Genomic DNA, 22,692 nt, shown 5'->3' with positions numbered 1-22,692 from the left:
TGTAATACTCCCCAAATTCAACCATTTGTTGAATGTTTTATACCACAAAGAAATCTTCAACCAACTCCAAGATTTAGAAGGAAGACAGAACACATCAACAATGCAATGAAAATGAAAATGAATAGCAATTTTTTTTTTTTGATACCAGTAAAAAGCACACTCAAACAACACTTGGCCAACGAATAACTCAAACTACAACAACACGTTGCCCAGAAAATAAAAACAATGAAGCTAATTATGTAATTTATAAGAATTTTATTATACATATTACTGAACAAGAGTGAACCAAGATATGTGACTTAGTAATTCATCTGAAGAAGTTTAAAAACAGTAAATGAAATTTGAAAAAAATCAGAAACAAGAAAAACGACGACAATTAGAGCAGAAATAAGAATTTGGAAAATAGAAAACTAATATAGAATAAAAAAATAATTTAAATGTTACCATTGACCAAACTCATTGTGTAATAAAGAATTAGCCCTACCCAAAGAGAGGTCTGGCCTTGGCCTTCAGCTCCTGGGTGGTGACCTCTAAGTTCTGGCAATGTCCTGCCTAATTAAGAGTGTCTTTGTTTATCTGGGGACCTTGGGCCACACCAGATGGTCTCATAATAATTTACGGTGGGGTCTTCAGACCTCACAGCGTCTGCTCTACATCTGGAGGAGCAGGAGACTGAAGGCCAGCCACGTGAGCAGTTAACTATGTCTTCATGACCAGGCCCCAGTAACACTCTTGGGCGAGCTTCCCCAGCTGGCCAAACTCCGTACTCCATACATACTGTCACACGCTGCTGCTGGGACACTTTAGCACTGTCCGTGATTCCACAACTGGGAGAGAACACCTGGAAGTTCCAAGTGCAAAACTCTGCTGGACTCTGCCCAATGCATCCCTTCCCTCGGCTGATTTTAATCCGTGCCTTTTCACTGTAATAAACCATAACCACGAGTATCACAGGTTTCGGTGAGTTCTGTGAGTCCTTCCTGGTGGATTATCAAATGTGAGGGTGATCTTGGAGACCTCCCAAACTTGCAATTGGTGTCAGAAGTGAGGGTGCTCTGTGTACTACTCCCTAATGCTGCACTAAGAGAAAAAGCATGAATATGCATAATTAGAAATAAAAAAAAGGAATGTGAGCATAATATTAATACCGTAGGGAGTGGGGCAAGGATCCCTCGGGATGCAATTCATAGATGCTGCAGTTCTCATACTCATATCTGTACTGGGGTCCTCTGGAACCTGTCCGCAGAGCGCTCCAGAGAGAGAGGGTCCCCTCTGCAAATCACTGTCTTCAAAGGATTAATTTCCCCCTCACTCATAAACTCATATTTTCAAACTGATATTCCAAGTTCTTCCAGGAGGTATAAATACAAATTTGCTGTTTTTCTATAAACGTCAGAATTTAACCACTTTGCTCAAATTAGTACAAAAGTAGGGCAGTTTGAGGAATGTAGTAAGGTTCGAATGATGGCAATTATAGTAACACAAGTTTTCAATGGATTTGGAAGCATTTAAAATATTCTGTCATTCCGTGAGGCTGAAAGCCCATAGGGACCTTGTGTGCAGCCAGCAGACTGGAACTCCTCTCTTGAGGTTGAAGGGTGGAAATTTCCAGTGCCAACAGTAAAGATAAGAAACATCCTGGGCTGGGATAGGATATTGGTTAGAACCAGAAAGCAAATGGGGCAAATGCTCCAAGATATTCACATCTCTAGTATCCTATTTAGGAGGTGAATCTAACATTCTAATGTCTATCAACTGATGAAGAGATTTTTTTTTAATGTAGTATATTAATATGATACAATATTATTCAGCAATAAAAAGAAATACAGTATTGATACATGCTACGACATAGATGAACCTTGAAAACATTATGCTAAGGAGCAGAAGACAGCCACAAAGACCATATATTGTATGATTCCATTTAGGCATGTCTGTAGAGACCAAAAGCAGATTAGTGGTTGCCTAGGGCTGGGAGTGAGAATGTGGGGCAAATAAAGAATAACTGTTAATGGGCACAGGAGTTCTTTGTGGAGTGAAGAAAACTAGGGAGATGGTTGCACGACTCTGTGAGTATATTAAAAACCACTGAATTACACACTTTAAGTCAGTGAATTGTATGGTATGCGAATTATATCTCAATAAAGTAGTTTAAAAAAACAGGAAATCTATAATAAATGATGTATAAATCAAAGGGACATACTTAGGTGATGCAATGATAAAGTCAACTAAGGTGTCACAGGGTAGGAGTTCCGTGACCTCAGGGAAAAAGAAAATATTGGAGCGCAGTTCAACACATGGTATTATTTTAGAAAACTGTATATATATGTATAGATTTATATATATGTATATACATATATACACATATATACTTGAACTAGATGAGGATATATCATATATGTCTTAGTAATATTAGTGAGCTGAGATTTTTAAAATTTTGTGACACAGTGAATTTCAAAAGTGACCCTAAAGTCTTTTGGTGGCTGCGATGGGCCTGCTCTTGACCCACCTGGGAAGATTTCTAAAGTATCAAGGAAAACACCTCCCCTGACCAGGCCTGTGCAGGTTCACTGGGGCCTGTGGCACAGGAAGTCTCTCAGTATATCCTAAGGGAGTCATGGAGTCCTCCACCCCCACCTGTGGAAAACTGGACAATGAACCTGTTTTCTCAATTTTCTCTCTTCAAAGTATGTCTAGAGTCCACTTAACAGCAGGGAAGAGGCCTCTACATGCACTTCTGTGGGTAAATGAGAGATCTAAAGAAATGACTGCATCCCTCCTGGGCAGTCACACCTCTCTGCTCCACCTCCCGATTGTGCTGCGAGACAGGCCCACAGTGCAGGTGTGGGTGCAAGATGGCCTCACCTTGGCCCAGGGCCTGTCAGGCACACTGGACAGACACCTCCACCTCCACACACACCAACGCTGGCTCAAGAAGCTACCTCCCTTCCACACAGACAGCTTGCCTGGCCAGAGCTGGCACTGAGAACCCCCGTCCTTCTCAGAAATCCCTGCCCCCACTACTCAGGGCCATTGGACCAGCCCCTCAGCCACCAGCGTCCACACTGGGCCTTCCCTACCATGCTTTTACCCTTACTTGGGGCCTGGCATGGTGGCTCACACCTGTACTCCCAGCACTCTGGGAGGCTGAGGCAGAGGATTGCTTGAGCTCAGGTGTTCGAGACCAGCCTGAGCAAGAGTGAGACCCCCATCTGTACTGAAAGTAGAAAAAATGAGCTGGACACCGTAGTGTGTACCTGTAGTCTCAGCCACTCAGGAGGCTGAGGCAGCAGGATCACTTGAGCCCAGGAGTTTGAGGTTGCCGTGAGCTAGGCTGCCTCCATGGTACTCGCGTGGGCAACCGAGTGAGACTCTGTCTCAAAAATAAATAAATAAATAAAACCAAAAACACCCTTACTGGGAACAGCAGGTGCTCCTCTGAGCCCCTCTGAGTGGGTACCCTCCTCTCTGCCCTCAGACCCTGTGAGCTTCCTGCCTGCCTCGCCCAGATGCACACTGCACTCGCCACAGGATCCTTAATAAGGACCCGCTCCCTGGAGATGAACCCTACATTTGAAGTTTTCCAGGACTTCCTTTGCTCCCTATGCTGCCCTGGTACGTTGCTCTTTTCAGACAAACAATCCAATTCTGATGCTGGTAGCAAAAGCACACATGTTTATTTCCCAGCCAGAGCCAGAAGGCAGTCTCCTTGGATGAGATGGGAACAAGGTGGAATGTCACATGGGAAATAGGGGCTCAAGGGAGTATGGGGAGGCCTGAGGCATGGGTAGGGTGGAAAAGGGGGCACCAGGCAGACGCAGGATATAGAGGGAGATCACAGCCCCCAGCCTGCTAGTGTTCCCCCAAGAGTGCCTCTCCCATACCCTGGCAGCGTGGAACACTGGACCCTCAATCTACCAAACTCAGGGATCCAGCTCCCTCAGGGCCCAACCCTGCCTTGCCTGAGATCAGAGCCCTTCCCTATGGCCTCGGGCATCAGGACACAGGGCAGGACAGGAAGTCAGTGCCCCATGAATCCAGTCCTGCCTTGCAGGAGGGGTCTGGTTTTATCAGCACTCCCGCCTGCCCCTCCACAGGGCTAAACACCTCCTCTATGTTTTATCCATGCTTTCCCACCCACTCTACCTCTCAGACTGGTGGAATGGACCCAAGAAAGGAGGAGAACAGGAAATCAAGTATGAGCTCTCCTGGGCGGGGGTGGGAGAGAGCTTTTCCTTTTGGAAACCATTCTGAGGCCTGAGAAAGCAAGTGTCACCAGGCCTACTGGCCAACGTCCCCTCTCTAGGAGCCCTTTGTGCAGAGCTGTGAGCTGGGTCAGGGGAAGGTGGCACCATTTCTTTCTCCTCCACCCCATCAGAGGTCCCTACCTGGGGCTCCTGCCACATCCCCATCTGGGACACTCTCCCCCTCCTCTAATTTGAAGCCCAAGGCCTGTGGGTGAGCAGAGGACAGAAGACACCTCTCAGCTTCCAAAGCGGAGACCCGCAGTCTCACGATGGGGCTCTAGGCTGTCTTGATTTGGGAGTGGGCTGGAGAATGAGCAGGGTGCAGGCCTGGGGGCGGAGGAAGGGCAGGAGGGAGGCCCCAGTGCTCAGTTTTTAATCAGGAAGATCCCCCCCAATTTTCCTTTCTTTCTTAGGGGCAGAGAGTTCAATACCGTCAGCCTTTTAGAATGGTCAGCAGGGTTTCCCGTGCGGACAGAGGGACAGTCACCACAGAAGCCCAAATCCCAGTGCAGGGGTTGGACCAAGAGGATGACATTGTTGCCAACTTTCAGTTTCGGTTTAAATTCCACAAAGGAAAAGTGGACCTTAAGGAAATGGACTCGTATGGTTAGCAAATCCTTGCCAGAAAGAAAACTTAAATAAGTTTTAAAAGCACAATTATGTGTGCCTCTTTAAAGCCAAGTAAATTCAACAATGGCAGAAGGGGTCTGAAGCCACCACCTCCTGTGACCTGGCTCAGCCTGCTCGAGAGCCTGTCACTTCCGCCTAGCAGGACAGGGCCACCAGGCCAGGGCAGGACGGGGCAAGGTGGCCTGGGAGAGGAGGTTAGTTACCTGGGACAAGTTGGGGGCGGTGCATTCTCACAGAACCTAGGACACCTCCCGGAGGGTAGGACACTTGCACTTCCGAATCTTACTGCCTCTGGCCCACTGTAGGACGGGCTGAGCGAGGGATCCCTCCACCGCCCAGGAAGCCCCGCCTGGCAGAGCCCCGCCCCCAGCAGCACTTGCCACGGCACACGGGGACCCTGCCTGAGCCCCCACAAACAGCAGGGCCTGGGAGAGGCCGACAGGGCCTCCAAGGCAGTGGAGACTTTGCAGTGTTGGTGGGGATGTGCCGTGGTGTTCCTGCGTGTCGCCCGCGTCCCCAGAGTGGCAAGGCCTGGGAACACAGGAGGCCGAGGCGTAAGGAAAACGGGGAAGACTCGAATGGTTTACTTTCCAAACAACGGAGTAATAAAAGAGGCTTATGGTTTTTCCCCATCATAAATACTGCTTTTAAAAATAATTACTTTCAGTTGTGTTTCATTATACCAGTTATACACTTGCCTTTGTTCTCTCTTTAATCATAAGCCCCCGGTTGCCTTTAATACCAGCCACAACCCCGGTGCCGTCAAGCCCTCCCCAGCAGTAGCGGCTACTGGGACGCGTGTTCCCAGGGTTTTCATTGCTCTCCAGGATTCCTGTGTATGCGCCTTAGCACAGGGCAGTGGGGTCCTCGGGAAGTCGTTAGGGCCGTTGGAGGGGGCCTGGGGTTCTTTGGGGAGAGGCTGGGAACCGTTGGGGGCTGACTGGGGGCCGTTGGGGCTGCAGACGGACGCACTGAGGGAGGCCACGAGTGCACACAGGACGGGTCCCCCGGGGACAAACGGGACCAGAAGGTGGGGGTCCAAGGAGTAGGTGCCGCGGGAACGCCTCGCCCACAGGCGCCCTGACCTGCAAACTTCGCCCCCATCGGGCGCCCCAGGGCTGAGCAGGCGGACCTCCGGCGGCTGGCACTTCTGCAGGGCCCGAGGCCTGAGCTGATGAGCGAGGACCCGGGAACCCGGGCGCCCCGGCGCAGACCCCTGCCTCGGACCCTCTGCGGGCGGCGGGGAGCGCGCAGAGCGGGCCGCCCCCGCAGCGCGGAGCGGGTCTTGTCCTCGGGAGAGTGCAGCCTGCACGGGGCTCAGCTTGTCCCCGGGTCCCAGGCCGTGACTGCTCAGAGCCAGGAGGCCGCCTCCGGTGGGCCGCGGCGTCGGCGGGAGGAGCGCGGGACTCGGGACTGGACGCTGTCTCCCGTCTTACTGTGGTTGTTTCCCGACCTGTTTGAGCACAGGCTCCAGTTCTAGAGGTTGTGAAGGACTGGGGCAGGGAACGCCTCTGACGACTGATAGCTGGGGACGTGGGCTCCAGGTCGCCTTTGTCTGCTTTCTTAGATAATCTGTCCCATCCAATATCAGGAAATCCCTTTTCCTTAGGATTGCCTTTCGTCTCCTCTCATCCTCCATAGGGGCAGATTGCTGCCCCCTATATTTGCTCATGCTTTGCCGTACCCACACGTTTGCGCAAACCCTCCTATCCTGATGCTGAGCTTGGACAGGTGACTTGCTTTGGTCAATGGGACAATAGCAATGGTGATGCAAGAGGAAATTTGAAGATTGTGTGCTGCTCCTGGAAATTTGACTCCCTACGAGCAAACCTTGATTATCCTGGTAGATGACATAGCCTGGCCCGCCCGGCACCCCTAAAGACCCAGCTGAAAGAGAAGCCATCCAGGATCGCCCAGCTCCCAGCGGACCTGCCACCTGACCCCAGACGTGTGAGTAAGCTCAGCCCAGATCAGCTGGGCCTGGTGGACTCTTGAACTAAACAAGCGCTTTTGATCTGAGGTAGATGGTTACACAGGTAGTATGTCACTTAGATACTGTGCAAAACTTTAGGTCAAATCTCTTTTTTCTGCCCTCACCTCTATCCCCAGCTCTCTGTCCTGACCCTGTTACTGGGAACACCACGCCTAGAAGAGGCCCAGTAAGGTTTCTAAAGAAACATATGCTAACATTTCTCACATGGACCTCCTGCGTCAGAATTGCCTGGAGAACCTTTTGGAAATACTGAGTTCTGGGCATGCCAGGAATCTTGGGGAGTGCAGCATGAGAATCTTCAATTTGACCAGTCCCTCTGTCCCGCAGGACACATTTTAACAGTCTCCTTCCTCATCCACAGTTGTGGCAGTTTCCTCACTTGGTGTCGTCCAGACGTTGACCCAAGAAGACAGCCTCGGGGAATCTGGAGGACATGGTCAGCACTGATGAGAGCTGGGGAAGGAAGTCCGGCTTCCCCACCTCCTCCCCTCCTTGGGTGGCTTCTCTGCTTCAAGCCACTTGAGGGCTGACTTCGCAGGACCAACCTTCTCTTGGGTCGATCCTCACCACCCGGGAACCTCTGGAGGCTGAAAACAATGCTTGAACAATCAAGGTGAGGTCTTGGAAATGGACTTCCCACATTTGAGTTTGAGTTCAGGCATTAACTAAAGGGAAGTCCATTTTACAATAATTCCCTCTCTACGGTGCTCCTGAGCTCACTTTGCTAAGAAAAGGAAGCCCAAGATTCATGCCCTAAAAGAATAAAATTGACCTTCTCACTGCCCTGTATTTGCCATCTCCCTCCTCCACTAGGACTACCTGCCACTGCTTAACCTGGCATGGGCTTTTCCGAGTACTGGTTTAGGGTGAGTGCTCAAAAGTCCTTGCCAGCTGCCCAGCTGAGTTCTCACCACCTCAGGCTATGTGCTTATGGCTGGAACACTGAGGACCAAGGCTGACCCCCATGCCTTGGAACAAAGAGATTATGTGAGCCTGAGATGTCCTGAACCTCAAGATCCAACCCTGAAACATAGGGTTTCTCCAAGTTGGGCTTAGATCAGTCAGTCTTACCACTTTGACCAAGAGCTTTTCCGCCAAAGGCCTCGACAGACACTACTGGGCTGCCCTTAACCACTAAGATTTAACCGCCTCTGAACTAGGGCAAGGCAGCTTCTTAATCCCCACATTAAAATACACAAGTTACATACAAAGGCATTAAAGTAAATAAAAAAGATGGAATTATGAAGACCTGGTTGTGGTGATGGTCACAGATCGTCCACGGGTGGCCCAAGCCATAAGCCTGCCCGCCCCAATGCTGTGTCTGAATGAAATGAGAGGCCTTTGCTGTCTATTCTTTCAAGTGGTTCCAAGCCCGTTTTCCCTTTGAATATTAAATATCCCCGAAAGCGATTTTGTTCTACTGAATTCCTCCATGCTTTCTAGCAATGACGTACTTGGGCCTTAAGATTTCGTGACATTTAAAGGCTCTTTGCTCAGTAATATTTATGGGACACATTCATTCACAGACAGACACTCTTCTTTTAAGTTGGATTAGAAAATGCCAAGTGCAGAAAAGGGACCAACAGAGGAATTCTGGGATATGAAATGTGACCACTGAGAATGTTATCACTGTTTTTTGAGAAGGAAGAGAAGAAAGGAAGGAAACATTCATTTTGTGCCTGCCGCATGCTGCCGTACCCTGTGGTTGGTCATTTAAGGTTTCCTTTGTCCTTGAACAGGATAAGACACATTATTATCCTTGTACATGTATGGTACATGTATGGACATGGATAAGAAATGTGTTTGTTTCCTTGTTTGAGATGATTGCCATGGAGTGCCAGTGGGGTTACAGGTGATTTTAATTAACTCACCTAAAACCATTTCTGGTTCTTCAAGTTAGAAGACAACTGGATTTTATCCAGGTTTTAGCTATCCTGCTTAAGGTGGACTGAGGTTGATCACAGGATAAAAGCTGCAAAAAATAGGAAACTGGACCTAGTGACTTTCTTCTTATGAGTCAACTCTCTTCTGGAAACCTACCTACTTTTGTTTTCTCCCCACTGTCTTCCAGCCATAGCTTTTTATACTTTCTCAAGAGTTTTCGGTGGTTATCCATGGGAGGCTATGTCTAATAGGAGCTGCTTGACCATTGCAAAAGCAGACCCATTCTGTTAGCACAGTTTTAGAAAATAAGGTTAGGTAAAGTTTTATGACTGACTCCTAAGTTAGAGACTACACTTGGACAGAAATATTGCCCTTTAAGTGGTCAATTTGGGAGGTTATATGTGAATTCTAGGAATACTTCCATTGCTCAAAATATGTTTGGGACCCCTTGCTGGAAGTTTCCTTTGAAGCCAGCTTGGAAGTTCTGTAAGAACTTTGCCTCATTCCTATGGAGTCAATTTCCGTTTGGCACCTCAAATGGTGCTAATGCAGTTTGGTTGCAGCTGTATTCACCTTCACATGACAAATGCCTTTCTAATTGTCTTCTCTCCTAGTTACAGAGTAAGTTCCTAGAGGATGCGGAAGGCTTCTAGTTCTCTGTCAGATCCCATAGTGCCAGCTTAACGCAGGGCACCTGGTGAGTTTTTTAGCAAATATCGTTGAATAACAAAATTACAAGATGCAAGAGTTACCTTATTTTTCTCTTTATTTTTGCAGCAAGCATGGCAGACAGTGGCTTTTTCATTTGTTTATTCTGTGCATAGATAATTGCTGGCAAAAGGGACCCACTTTCCGGTTCATGGAAGAACGCTTTCTGACAAGTCAAGCCTTGCACCTTGCAGCTTCTTCCTGAATATTCATGTCAAAGCGGGTTAGCAATTGCTCTTTACCCCATTGTTTTTTTATTTTTTTAGAGAATAAACAAACTTTATTTTATAATAGTATTACGGAAAGCAAAATGTCATTGAATACAACTTGAAGCTGCTTTAAATCTATTCTGGCATCATCACTATACATAGGATCAAAAGCAAGGGGGAAAAATGTTCAATACGGTTAATAAATAAAAACTCTCAGGGCTGGAAAGTCAAAAGGGTCCAATATGAAAAACATCCCCGGTGACATTCTCAAACATTGAAAAATTTTTCAAGACGTAAGAAATGCTTTTAATCTGTGTCAGTATTTTCTCATACAGTATATTTACTGCCGTTGGAAAACTCTATTTACCGTAAGAATTCCATGGAAAGAATCTGGAAGAAGGAAAGGTACCACCTAAGCTCGTCACAGAGTTTCCTTTTCATGCAACAACACCTGTTCAAGCAAACAGCCCCTTACCAGTGTGGGCTTGCTTTTGTGCACTGTCATTTGATCAAAATGAGCCATAAAAAGCAGGTAGTTGTGCACGAAGTAACTAGGAAACAAAAACAGAGCCCCTTAATTAAAAAAAGAGAAGTAACTAATAACAATTAAAAGTGATTATAAAACAAAACAATATATTAATGGGCGAGAACAATGTAGACCAGAGCTGTTAGGGTGAGGTTTGGTGTTGGCATTTTAATTCTTCAGGCTTGTGGTCATTGTTACTGGTCATAGCATAAATTCTCCAGAGTAGTGGTGGGGCATTAAGACTCAGAATGGTCAAAATTCTTCAGGTTCACAAAGTCGAATGTTGTTTTAAAAATGACTTTCTGGGCTGGGTGATGTGGCTCACGCTTGTAACCATAGCACTGTGGGAGGCCGAGGCAGGAGGATCGCTTGAGCTCAGGAGTTCAAGAGCAGCCTGAGTAAGAGTGAGACCCCTTCTCTACTAAAATAGAAAAATTAGCTGGGCATGGTGGTGCATGCCTGTAGTCCCAGCTACTCAGGAGGCTGAGGCAGGAGAACCACTTGAGCCCAGGAGTTTGAGGTTGCTGTGAGCTAAGCTGACACCACAGCACTCTAGTCCAGGTGACAGAGTAAGACTCTATCTCCAAAAAAAAAAAAAAAAAAAGAAATGACCTTCTTACTTTAGTCTTCTTTTTCCTCCTCCAAGCTTTTTTCATGAACACCACAATTCTGATTACTATGCCAGGATGCTGCTCTCTGGTCTCTCTGATCACTTGAGCCAGCACCTTCTTTATTTGGTCATGATCACTAACTGCCTCTCCCGTGACCAGGACGTGTTTGTCAATTCTTGTCTCACACACGCCACCTTTTCCAGTCTTGGTGGTTGTCGTCGACACGGACTCAGGTGTGACGGTTTGTGCGGTTGGTAATGTGCCTGAATCCCCATCAGCCTCGCCATCAACCTGTGCAGACTCAAATGTGATGGTTTTGGTCTCAGTTTGGGTAATGGGGACTTCCCTAATGGAGATTTCGGTCCTTTGTGAGGCATCAGAAATTGTTACCATCTCTGTTTTTAGCACTGGTGGCTTTCCTTCAATGAGTTGCAAATGGGGGGCTTTGGTTGGGCTGCTCACTTCCCTCCTGCCACCCCATCTTGTACCACAGCAGTGCTGACCACTTCAGCGCCATATGCTGAGATCTCCCCAGCAGAGACAGGACAATCCTTCATAAGACTGGTCAGTCTTATGACTGACGCCAGTTGGAGCTCCATTAAGACTCCTGGAGACCCGTTTACTAGAAGTGCTCTCAGAGTGAGGTACTGAGGCCAGGCGTGGTGGCTCACGCCTGCAATCCTAGCACTCTGGGAGGCCGAGACAGGCAGATCGTCTGATTTCAGGAGTTCGATACCAGCCTGAGCAAGAGCGAGACCCCATCTCTACCAAAAATAGAAAAAATTAGCCAGGCATGGTGGGACATGCCTGTAGTCCCAGCTACTCAGGAGAGGCTGAAGCAGAAGGATTGCTTGAGCCCAGGAGTTTGAGGTTGCTGTGAGCTAGGCTGACGCCACGGCACTCTAGCCTGAGCAACAGAGTGAGACTCTGTCTCAAAAAAAAAAAAAAAGTGTGGTGCTTGCCTATCTATGAGGGCACTTGCCTGGAGGGCCTGTGCTTGGGGGAGGCCGCTGTAGCATAATTTGGACCCCAAGGTCAGGAACTTGGCCTTTGGTGGCTGTTTAAGCTTGTAGAAAGTGTGATGCTCCATGCATGCTTTCCATAGCCTTCTCACTGCCCAGTAGTTTGGCAGTTTGCATCTAACAGTACTCTCAAACTGTTCCATCTCTGCAGGCCCAAATCTAACGTTGAAGATACTGAGCATATGGGACATTTTAAAGATGTTTGGCCAAGCCAAATGATGGAGTGTGAGCCCGTCTTTGCAAATGAGGAGGCCGTCTGCACACACCCAGCTTGACATCCGCGCCTTCTGAGCTTTGGCATCATGTGGGTCAACACCATACATGGGAAGTCTCTTTGCATCGTCTATAAACCTATAACCAGCTTGCACTGGAGACAAGCCCCTGTGGGTTTTGCATAGCCCTGCCACCTCCTCTTCCAGCTCCTTGGTCTGTGTGGGGGCAAACTAGTATTCACTGAGGTCAATGCTGCCAAGAACGCCTGCGTCACAGTCTCCAAGTTCAGCCTGCAGTGTGTAGGTTCCCGGGAAGGCACGAGTCCAAATTGAGCAGGGCAGGCAGCCAGAGGCAACGTCCTGCCGGAGCCGAAGGCACAACAAGTATCTGGTGGTATCGTCAGTCAGTTGAAAAGGATAACAAGGATAAAACTTCACATTAAAAGTGAACAGCCAGGGAAGATTTCACAGTTGTCTCTATTTTCTTTTTTTTTTTTGCAGTATCTAGCCAGTTTTTCTGCTCGGGATTTTCCTGAAACATAAGTCCAAAGTATCCTTCTCCAGGAAATTGAGGTGTTCACACACTTTGTCAAATAACACTTGTCCCTTAGCATGTTTCTCCAGGTCACAGCTGTATTTGGTGCCATCCAAGAGGATCACTTGGTGCCATCCACGGGGATCACTTTGGTCTTCGCAGTGGCTTTTGGAGAGGCCTTCTCTGCTTTTAGCTCATTGCTCTGCGCTTACTTGGTGTCTCTTTTTGCTGCCTCTCCTTCTGATTTGTCTTCCTGTATTTCCTTTACCGTCTCCTCATCTCCCTCCTCACTTCTAATTCAGCAGGCTGTGTCTCAGCTCTGCTCACGGAAGGTTTTTCTTCCTCGACTTCAACCTTAATCTCCCAGTTGCTTCCTCTGAGCCTCTTCTTCAGCATCACGCTTGGCCTGTCTCTCTTCTTCCAGAAAAGGTTCCTCTTTATCTAAGACCTGTTCTTCCGCGACAGCATGGGTAGGCTCTTTTTTTTTTTTACCTCCTCCGTCTTTGGCCACTAATAAGGTCTGTGACTTTAGTTTCTTAAGCCATGGGGGTACGAATGGAGAGATAGGCCCTCCTCTCACATCTGCCTCCTCTGTGTGTCCCTGTGTCCCGGTGGTGTACGCTAGTTTGGCTTTTAGCTACAGGAGAAGGCTGGGGACCTTTCTTAAGATCAGACAACTGATTCCTCTGGGTTTCTGCCACTTCTTTAGGTTGATCCTTGGTGACATCTGCTGCTCACTGGTCAGAGTCCTCTTCCACTCCAGACGCAGAGCCTACTTCAGTAGTCATGGTTACAGTTTATGCTGTAGTCTCAGGCCTACACCCGCTATTTTCTCACGTGAAACCTGGGGTGTGGGGGGGGGGAAGTCACATGAGGACGCCCGCCAGGACCCCAGCCCCGGCGTGGCATGAGGAAGGCACAGCCCTCTATACCTGACTGAATTGCAGATAAACAATACTGAAATGCAATTTTTCACGATCAGCTTAATAATTAAAAGATTATAGATTATTATGAAGATGAATAGATTCATGAGTAATGATAAATTGAAACCTGCTGTCTCTTGTTAGTAGCTACTAAAAATACAATTTAGGAAAATTTTTTTTTTTTTTTTTTTTTTGAGACAGAGTCTCGTTTTGTTGTCCAGGCTAGAGTGAGTGCCGTGGCTTCAGCCTAGCTCACAGCAACCTCAAACTCCTGGGCTCGAGAGATCCTTCTGCCTCAGCCTCCCGAGTAGCTGGGACTACAGGCATGCGCCACCATGCCCGGCTAATTTTTTTATATACATATCAGTTGGCCAATTAATTTCTTTCTATTTATAGTAGAGACGGGGTGTTGCTCTTGCTCAGGCTGGTTTTGAACTCCTGACCTTGAGCAATCCGCCTGCCTCGGCCTCCCAGAGAGCTAGGATTACAGGCGTGAGCCACCACGCCCGGCAATTTAGGAAAATTTAATGTTTTCATTTTAACATCTTAAAATGTCCCCTGCCATTTGATTCTGTTAACCCCAAAAATGACAGAAATTTTACAGTAAAAATTTTATAAAATATTAAAAATAGAAAAATAGATATATGCACTATTTTGAAGCCACTTAATAGCTTATTATGTAGCTAATATATACAATAGCTACAAAAGCTATAATACCATGGAGAAATGCTTACTATAAATTCTAAGGGGAAAAGTCAATTGGCTATGTAGTGTGTCTATAGTTAGTTACTTTTGCCTGATTACATTTTCTGATAAGTTCATTGCCGTGATATAAAGTAGTGGTGATAGGGCATCCATGTCTTGTTTCTGTCTTTAGTGAAAAATGCCTCTAGAATTTTTCCATTGTATCAGGTATCTATTGTTCAGTAACAATCTCTCTTAAAGCTAAGTTGATTGAAACAACAACAGTAATTTCTTTTGCTCACAGACATGCACAGAGTTTAACAGAAATGACTTGTATCTGCTCCACAGGGCACTAGCTGAGATTGCCCCAGCTGGGACTGGACAATACAGATCACTTACTTGGCTGGCCACTTCATGCTGGCTGTCAGCTGTGAGTTCAGCTGGACTGGGGCTGGGACGGAGGCTGGGGACTGGGGACTTTGGTTCTTGTCCATGTGGGCCTTTCCTTAGCTCTTGGCTTCCTCACCAGATGATGGCTCCATTCCACGAGCAAATGTCCCAAGTGACCCAGGCAAAAGGTGATGATATTTTTATGCTTTATCTTTGATAATCACGTAGTAATTACTTCCGCTGTACCTTATTAGTTGAGGGAGTTGCAAAGTTCCATCCAGAGTAAAAGGGAGGGGACATAGGTTCCACCCACGGGGTAGTGGCAATGTCATGTTGGAAGATGAGCATGTGGGATGAGAGACATTTATGTTCTAAAGCTGATTTTTTTGTTTATTTATGCATTTACTTATTGAGCATGAAAGTTTATTGAGGGAGGACAAGATAGGTTTACAGAGCAAGAGCAAGATACATTTGCCACAGACAACGAATGGATCCCTGTCATAACAAGAGGGCTCAAAGTTGATATATTAACTGCTCTCATTAACAAAGATCTTGAAATACCTCATCTTCCATGTAGCCTCTGTGCTCTTTGTATATATTTTTGCTGAATGTTTTTATTTTACTTTGCTTGGTTTTTACCCCATAAATTAGACATTTTGGGGTTAGACATTATGCAGTATACTGTTTGCCACCAAGGAATACATCTCTAAACAATATAGCTTACCTTTCCTGATTTTGAACTTTTCATAGATGGAATCAGATATTACAAATAATTTTCTGTTATGCTTTCTTTTGCCCAAAGTTGTGTCTGTAAGATTTGTACATGCCATTGTGTGTAGCTGTGCTTTGTTCATTTTCATTGTTGCCTGACACTTTGTGGTATAAATACAGAACGGTTTATCAACTATACTGTAGATCCTGGGCCATTTCTAGGTTTGTCAATTAGCGTTCTTGTCCACATATCCTAGTGCAAATGTGCATGAGTTTCATTGGTGTATACACCCAAGAGCAATAATGCAGATGCTTATGTTACTAAATAATGCCAAACCATACCCATATATACTCCCACCAGCTAGTTTGAGACTTCCTGTTCCAAGTCCTTATTACCATAATCTGATTTTGCCAGATTTTTTTTTCTTGTCTATGGTAGGTTTGCAGTGGAAAACAACACCTTTAATCCTACCTTAATCTCACCTTACGGCATGCTACCTTTTTAAAGTGTAAGGGTGTTATCCCCTTCGGAGTCTGCCCCTTCAGATACATGGTTCATCACTGCTTGAGGTTGTTGTACGGAAGTGTTTGCCTCAGTATACAGCAGACCAGAGACAGAAAGTGCCTACATTAGCACAACTCTACAGCCTTCCATTTCTGCTTACAGGCTGGCTAAATCTACCTAGAGTTCTTGTGTCTCACAGGACTGTGCTTAAAGCATCCAAGAAAGAGTCACATCATCATTCTGGGTCTTTCCTACCATTTCCCTAACGTCACAGATTTGGTCAAATTTTGACCTATCACCCAAAGTAACACAGGCCCCCAAACCTGACCAAACATTTTACCACCATGAGGCACCAGCCTGTGCCCAGTTAAAACTCAGGGGCTTTATTACTATGGAAGAAGGGAGGATGCTCATTGGTGTGTGCCAGCACTCCTGGCCAAAGATTCCTTCTGCCTTCACTTTCCTTTTTCCTTATTAACTTTGTTTTTATTTATATTGTCCTAATTCTTGAGCAACAGAGCTGGGTTGACCATTCAACCCAGCTCTGTTGGGTTCATTTTTTTGTTGTTGTTGTTTTGTTTTCTCATTCTATTGTCCTCTAGCTGTCACTGTTGATGGGAAAGAGTCAGGTGTCCTTTTTCTTCTTGGCCACTTTCAAGAACACTTTTGTTTTTGGTATTCCCATGATTCCTCAACAATGTACATAAAGATGGTTTTTAAAGAGTTATCCTACCTGGTACACATTAGGATTCCTGAATTTGTGGGTTCATGCACATTTTAGAAAATTCTCGGCCCTATCTATTTGAGACTGACCTTCCCCATTCTCTCTCTCCTCTTCTCTGGAACTCCAATTAGATTGTTTGACTCTCTCATATTACCCTCACTATATCATCCCTTTTAAAATTTTTATCCTCCTGGCTCTATTCCTCTTATGAGTAATTTCTTCATATATTTTTCTAGTTCATAAATTTTCATTGTCTAAACTGCTCATTGAGTTTTAAATTGTGATCATATTTTTCACTTCTAAATTGCAAAAGCATATTTTCCACTTATATTAATAATTAGACATTGTTTTAAAAAGACGATTGAACAGAATTCTATCTATAGGAAATGATATACACTAATGCCAAAAGACATCCTCTATGAGGGACTTTGAAGCAAATGTCAAACTAGCCCATTCATTTCTTCAGGCTTTCAAGCCTGTGCAGGGTCCTTGTGCGGCCATGACCTTGAAGACTAGTTTCCCATGCTGAAAGCTGCAACTTTGCAAATCATAAATGGAAGACACCCCTTGGGTTGTGAAGGGGTGGGAGGAAATGAAGAGGTCAATAGTTGAGGAGGGAGTGGAGGGCCTTACATTGGGGATATGATGATGAACACTTCATTGTACCAGCGTGAGCTGAACTGGCCACCCGTGGAGAGGAGAGAGTGCTTCTTGGGCCATTGTCTTTCGGTGAAGGTGCAGCAGGCGGCAGAACTGGGGTAGATGCCTGAGTGGTTATAACTTTTCCCTTGTCCCTAACTCATTTCCAAAAATTTCTATAGGAGAAAAGAGAGAAAACTTAGGTGAATTTCCCATTGGTTGGGCAGTGGAGGTGTGCACCACTCACACAGCATGGACTCAGGAGACCTCATGGCCTCTGGGACAGGCCCCAAATCCTCATGGGAACAGAACCTCTTGAGGAGGCTCCACTTGGTGAGGCTGGGCTGAGACTTCTCCCCAGAGGGGTTTCTTGGCTCTCATTTGATTCTCTCCAGTGATTCTATCCCTTTGTCTCCCATTTCTATAGCCTAATGCCTGTGATTCTTGTTTTAGACAAAAGCTTTCTTCATGTTTCCATTGTCTTCACTTCTGCTCTCATAGAAAATAGTTTATGTATTAGTTATCCGCCTCTACAATAGAAATGTAACTGCCCAAGGTCACGAGCTTGGTCTTCACTTATAGCTCTATCCTCATTGCTTAGAATACTTAATATTTGTTGAATGTTGAGTTCTTACTACTTCACTGGAGATTGCAAAAGTAGGACTAGGTAATTCTGGGACTATTCCTAAGTAAGGCTTGCTGAACTTAGCATCTTTAGAGGTGCAGCCAGTCCTAACTTATTCAATGAATAGAATATTTTGCATGTAGGTTTGAACCAGGTTTTTCATGGATGGAGTTTAGCAACTTCATCCCTGCCTTGTAGAAAAGGTCTGGATTGCTCAGGCTGCGTCAGAAACCCCATGAAGACAGTGATATTTAGCACTTGATATCTGTGTTAGAATATGGGTTGAGCTGTTTCAGTAGGATCCCTAATAATAGTCTCTTAAAAGGATACAATTTAAAATGTCTCAATTACCTAGGAATTAAATTTACCAAAGAATATGCAAAACCCCTACAGGAAAAATTATAAAATGTTATCAAGGGACATAAAAATGAGAAAATGGAGAGACGTATGGATTGTTCATGGATTGAAAAACGGAATGTTGTAAATCAGCCAGTATTGCTCTAAATTATAGAATCAATGCAATTCCAGCAGACTTTATTGTGGAACTGGACTAACCCACTGAGTTGGCTATAAAATGTATATGACAATGCAAAAGGATCGGTAATGGCCAAGACTCTCTTGGAGGACAGAAGGAAGATGGGAGGATTGTCCTACCCTATACCACAGAGTTCTTGTAAATAGGAGAATGTGGGAGCAGCCCAGGGACAGACCCAGAGCAGGGAGAAAAATACAGAGGCCAGGATCATACGCTGCATGGATGGACTCTGGATTTTTGAGAGGCAGCTGTTATGAACAGTGAAGAAAGGACGCTGAAAAAGTCAACCGAGGTATCACAGGAGCAGGAGCTCTCTGACCTAAGAGAGGAGCAGGGAGGGGCACACAGCAGCTTTCTCTGGTCCTGACACTTTTTCATTTCATAACCTGTGTCATAGGTATAAAGGTTTTAATGGGATTCTTATCCTTCAAGAATGTATGGCTATGTCTTTCATAATTATCTGCATGTATATTTTACAATTAAAAATTATTTTTAAATTAAGTATTGACAATGTGATACATGGGATGAGTATTTGCTACATGCCCGGACCCAGGCTAATTGCTGTATACGACAATCTCATCGAATCACAACAGCCCCACCATCATTCCCATTTGAGAGTGAGGCCACTTTGGGCCAGCGACATGGTCTCCTGCCCAGAGTCATAACTAGGAATGGGCCAAAGAGCGCTTTCATCATCCCAGGTGTGTCCAGTTCCAAAGCCCACACTCCTAACCCCTCACCATGCAGCACATTGTGTCGATGGTGATGCAATGGCCAGAGTCCTCTTACAGGCCACCTGGTTATATGAGGGTGTCCTTGGTGCTAGGCCATGGTGCAGACCAGACCCAGTCCCACCAACTCACCAGGAAACCACACCCAGACTGACCTCAGGGAGAGCAGTGCATTCTCAGAACACCTTGTGAGCTGCAGCTTTGACCTAGGAGGGAAATCAGTTAAACACCCAAGTAAGCAAGTGATGCAGCCATTGGGAGGTGTCCTCTAACACATAAGGGGGCACTGTTGGTCCCTCGGGGAGCCTCGGGCTTGCCAAATGGAATTTACCTCTCCAACTCTAATAAAGTCTCTCAGATTTATTCTTTTTTTAAACTTTTAAATTTATTTTTAATTATTTTATTTATACAACTAGCAAATTGTAACAATCACTTTCAAGAAGGCCTTCTGATTGATGTTTGGTCCCATGTTTAAACTTAGTTAAACCACCTTACATATTTTAAACTGAATGAGTAAAGTTAATACAATAGATTTTCTTTTCTTTTTAAGCACTTCAGATACTTTGTAAATTCTTAAATTATCCTATTAAATCCATTAAATTAAACCTATATGTAATCTCAAATCTTTTTTTATTTCAGCATATTATGGGAGTACAAATGTTAAGGTTACGTATATTGCTCATTCCACCCCCCCCCCCGAGTCAGAGCTTCAAGCTCAGATTTATTCTTAACCACTTTTTCTACTAAGTACTTAGTAGTATCCACCAAGTGTCAGCTTGTGTGATAGGCCCATTTCAGTGGGGATATTCGGTTTTGCCCTGGTATTTGGGGTATATTAGAAAAATGTGTTTATCCCAGAGTCTTATGAAATGAGGAATCCATAAGGTATTTACAAAGGAATAAGAAAGGGGCAGCTGGCCGGCTCAGGTGGCTCATGCCTGCAATCCTAGCACTCTCAGAAGCAGAGGCAGGATTGCTTGAGCTCAGGAGTTCGAGACCAGCCTGAGCAAGGACAAGACCCCGGCTCTACTAAAAATAGAAAAAATTAGCTGGGCATGGTGGTGCACATCTGTCTGTAGTCCCAGCTACTCAGGAGGCTGAGGCAGGATCGCATGATCCCAGGAATTTGAGATTGCTGTGAGGTAGGCTGATGCCATGACACTCTAGCCCAGGCAACACAGCAAAGAAAAGAAAAGAAAGAACAAATTCAGTACAGAATTTTGTGTGGGATTCAGATCTGTATAAGCATGGAAGACAAGCCGGGCGTGGTGGCTCATGCCTGTTATCCTAGCACTCTGGGAGGCCAAGGCGGGCAGATTGTTTGAGGTCAGGAGTTCAAAACCAGCCTGAGCAAGACCCCGGGTCTACTAAAAATAGAAACAAATTAATTGGCCAACTAAAAATATATATACAAAAAATTAGCCGGGCATGGTGGCGCATGCCTGTAGTCCCAGCTACTCGGGAGGCTGAGGCAGGAAGATCGCTTGAGCCTAGGAGTTTAAGGTTGCTGTGAGCTAGGCTGGCGCCATGGCATACACTCTAGCCTGGGCACAAAGTGTAACTCTGTCTCAAAAAAAAAAATAAATAAATAAGCATGGAAGACAAACCCTTAAGGAACGAATCAAGAGTTGGAAGCTGTGATAGGAACAAGTGGTTTTTTTTTTTTTTTTTTTTTTTGGAGACAGTCTCACTGTTGCCCAGGTTAGAGTGCCGTGGAGTCAGCCTAGCTCACAGCAACCTCAAACTCCTGGGCTCAAGCAATCCTTCTGCCTCAGCCTCCCTAGCAGCTGGGACTACAGGCATGTGCCACCATATCTGGCTAATTTTTTCTATATATTTTTAGTTGTCCGGCTAATTTCTTTCTATTTTTAGTAGAGTCTGGCTCTTGCTCAGGTTGGTCTTGAACTCAAGCGATCCCTGTTTGTTTCACCTACCTCAAGCGATCGATCCTCCCACCTAGGCCTCCCAAAGTGCTAGGATTACAGGAGTGAACCACCACCACACTGGGTCTGAGAACTAGTAGTCTTAAGGCACATAGTATTCACAGCAATCTGCATTTTTAAGATGAGGCTGAAGAAGGCAATCTAATATTTCTGGGAAAAACTGTTCCTATGTGGAAATGGAGAAGTGTGGCTCACAGGAGAAACCAAATGCAGTGCCAGGGAGTGAAGGCAAAAAGGGCTTCCACCTCACCTTAGTAATGGCCTCATGCTAGGTACAGGCCCACAGCAGTCCTTAAGACTGAAGGCTACTGACACCAATGGAGGAGTTGCCAGCTGGCAGGCTGCCAGGAGCATAGAGATTATCCTTTATGAGCTACCCCATCCACAGCAGGTGGGCACCATTAGGAAAGAGAAAACTAAGTTGAATTGGCTAGTTATCTCAGACTGAAACAGTTTGAGTAGACTGGCTCTGCAGCCTCAGGGAAGCCACTGAGTCCCAGAAGGGTGGGGTGACTGCAGATCTGGGCCAGAATCCATCAGCAGCTGGTGACACAGGGGACCCTATCTAAGGATGTGAAGAGGGAAGACCCAAGACAAGCTAAACCCAAGCAGGAAGTGGATCTGTTGAGAAATCCCACCTAGGGTATCCTGGCTTCCACTAAACATAAACACTCCCAAGGTTGCATAACTGTCCCTAATTTCGAATTCTAGAAAAAAGATGCTGTTTGTCCAACTGTTGTGGGAATGCCACAAAGCATGAGCCAGAGCCAACAGGCTCACAATAAGGCCTCTGGGTTGGAGACACTGGGCACGAGGACACAAGGCTAGAGAGGCAGGTAGGTTTGTATGGTACCCAGGTAGAAGTGCAATCCTGGGGAGGTCAGCAGTTGTCAGATGGAGTCACATCTGTGATTTAAGTTTTCTACAATGTATTTAAAAATACAGGAATGACGTTTTCCTACCCTTTGTTCCCTAAACAGCATCAACCTGAGAAACCTCCGTATTTCTGAAAACCAATTTCCTCTAAAACTGGGCTCTATAGAATTTACTAATACAATGGTAATAGTCAAGATTATCAGGGATTTGGGAAAATATTCCTGGGATTACCACCTATGTATGTGCAAATACTTACATCTATTTTTGGGACACAAATTTCTTTACACAGAAAGGAATCTTTCAGTAATGTTGTTAGAATAAAAAAAATAAAAAAAAAAAAAAAAAAAAAAGAAAGGAATCTCAGGAAAACCAATACACTTTATCTACAGTGTTTTAGAAGCTGATATTAAGACATGTAAAAGGGCTGGGCATGGTGGCTCATGCTTGTAATCCTAGCACTCCCGGGAGGCTTAGGAGGGAGGATTGCTTGAGCTCAGGAGTCCGACACCAGCCTGAGCAAGAGGAAGACCCCATCTCTACTATAAATAAACTAGCCAAACTAAAAGTAGGAAAAATTAGCCAGGCATGGTGGCACATGCTTATAGTCCCAGCTACTTGAGAGGCTGAGGCAGGAAGATCACTTGAGCCCAGGGGAGTTTGAGGTTGCTGTGAGTCAGGCTGACACCATGGCACTCTAGCCCAGGCAACAGAGTGAGACTCTGTCTCAAAAGAAAACAAATAAATAAATAAGACATGTAAAAGCAATCCCAAATACTTTGATCTGGAATTTAGAAAAATCAACTTAAGTGGACACAATTTTTAGAAACTCATG

General features: G+C 45.5%; 1 pseudogene; it reads right to left on the bottom strand.

Moving 5' to 3' along the window:
- Positions 1-5,752: 5,752 nt before the first annotated feature.
- LOC109730276 (band 4.1-like protein 2) lies at positions 5,753-13,362 on the bottom strand (annotated as a pseudogene).
- Positions 13,363-22,692: the final 9,330 nt, after the last annotated feature.

This window comes from Microcebus murinus, chromosome 1, assembly GCF_040939455.1.
Source record: "Microcebus murinus isolate Inina chromosome 1, M.murinus_Inina_mat1.0, whole genome shotgun sequence".
NCBI classification, from domain to species: domain Eukaryota; kingdom Metazoa; phylum Chordata; class Mammalia; order Primates; family Cheirogaleidae; genus Microcebus; species Microcebus murinus.
Note: the sequence above shows the minus strand (reverse complement) of the source record. Positions and strands in the feature narration are given on the sequence as shown.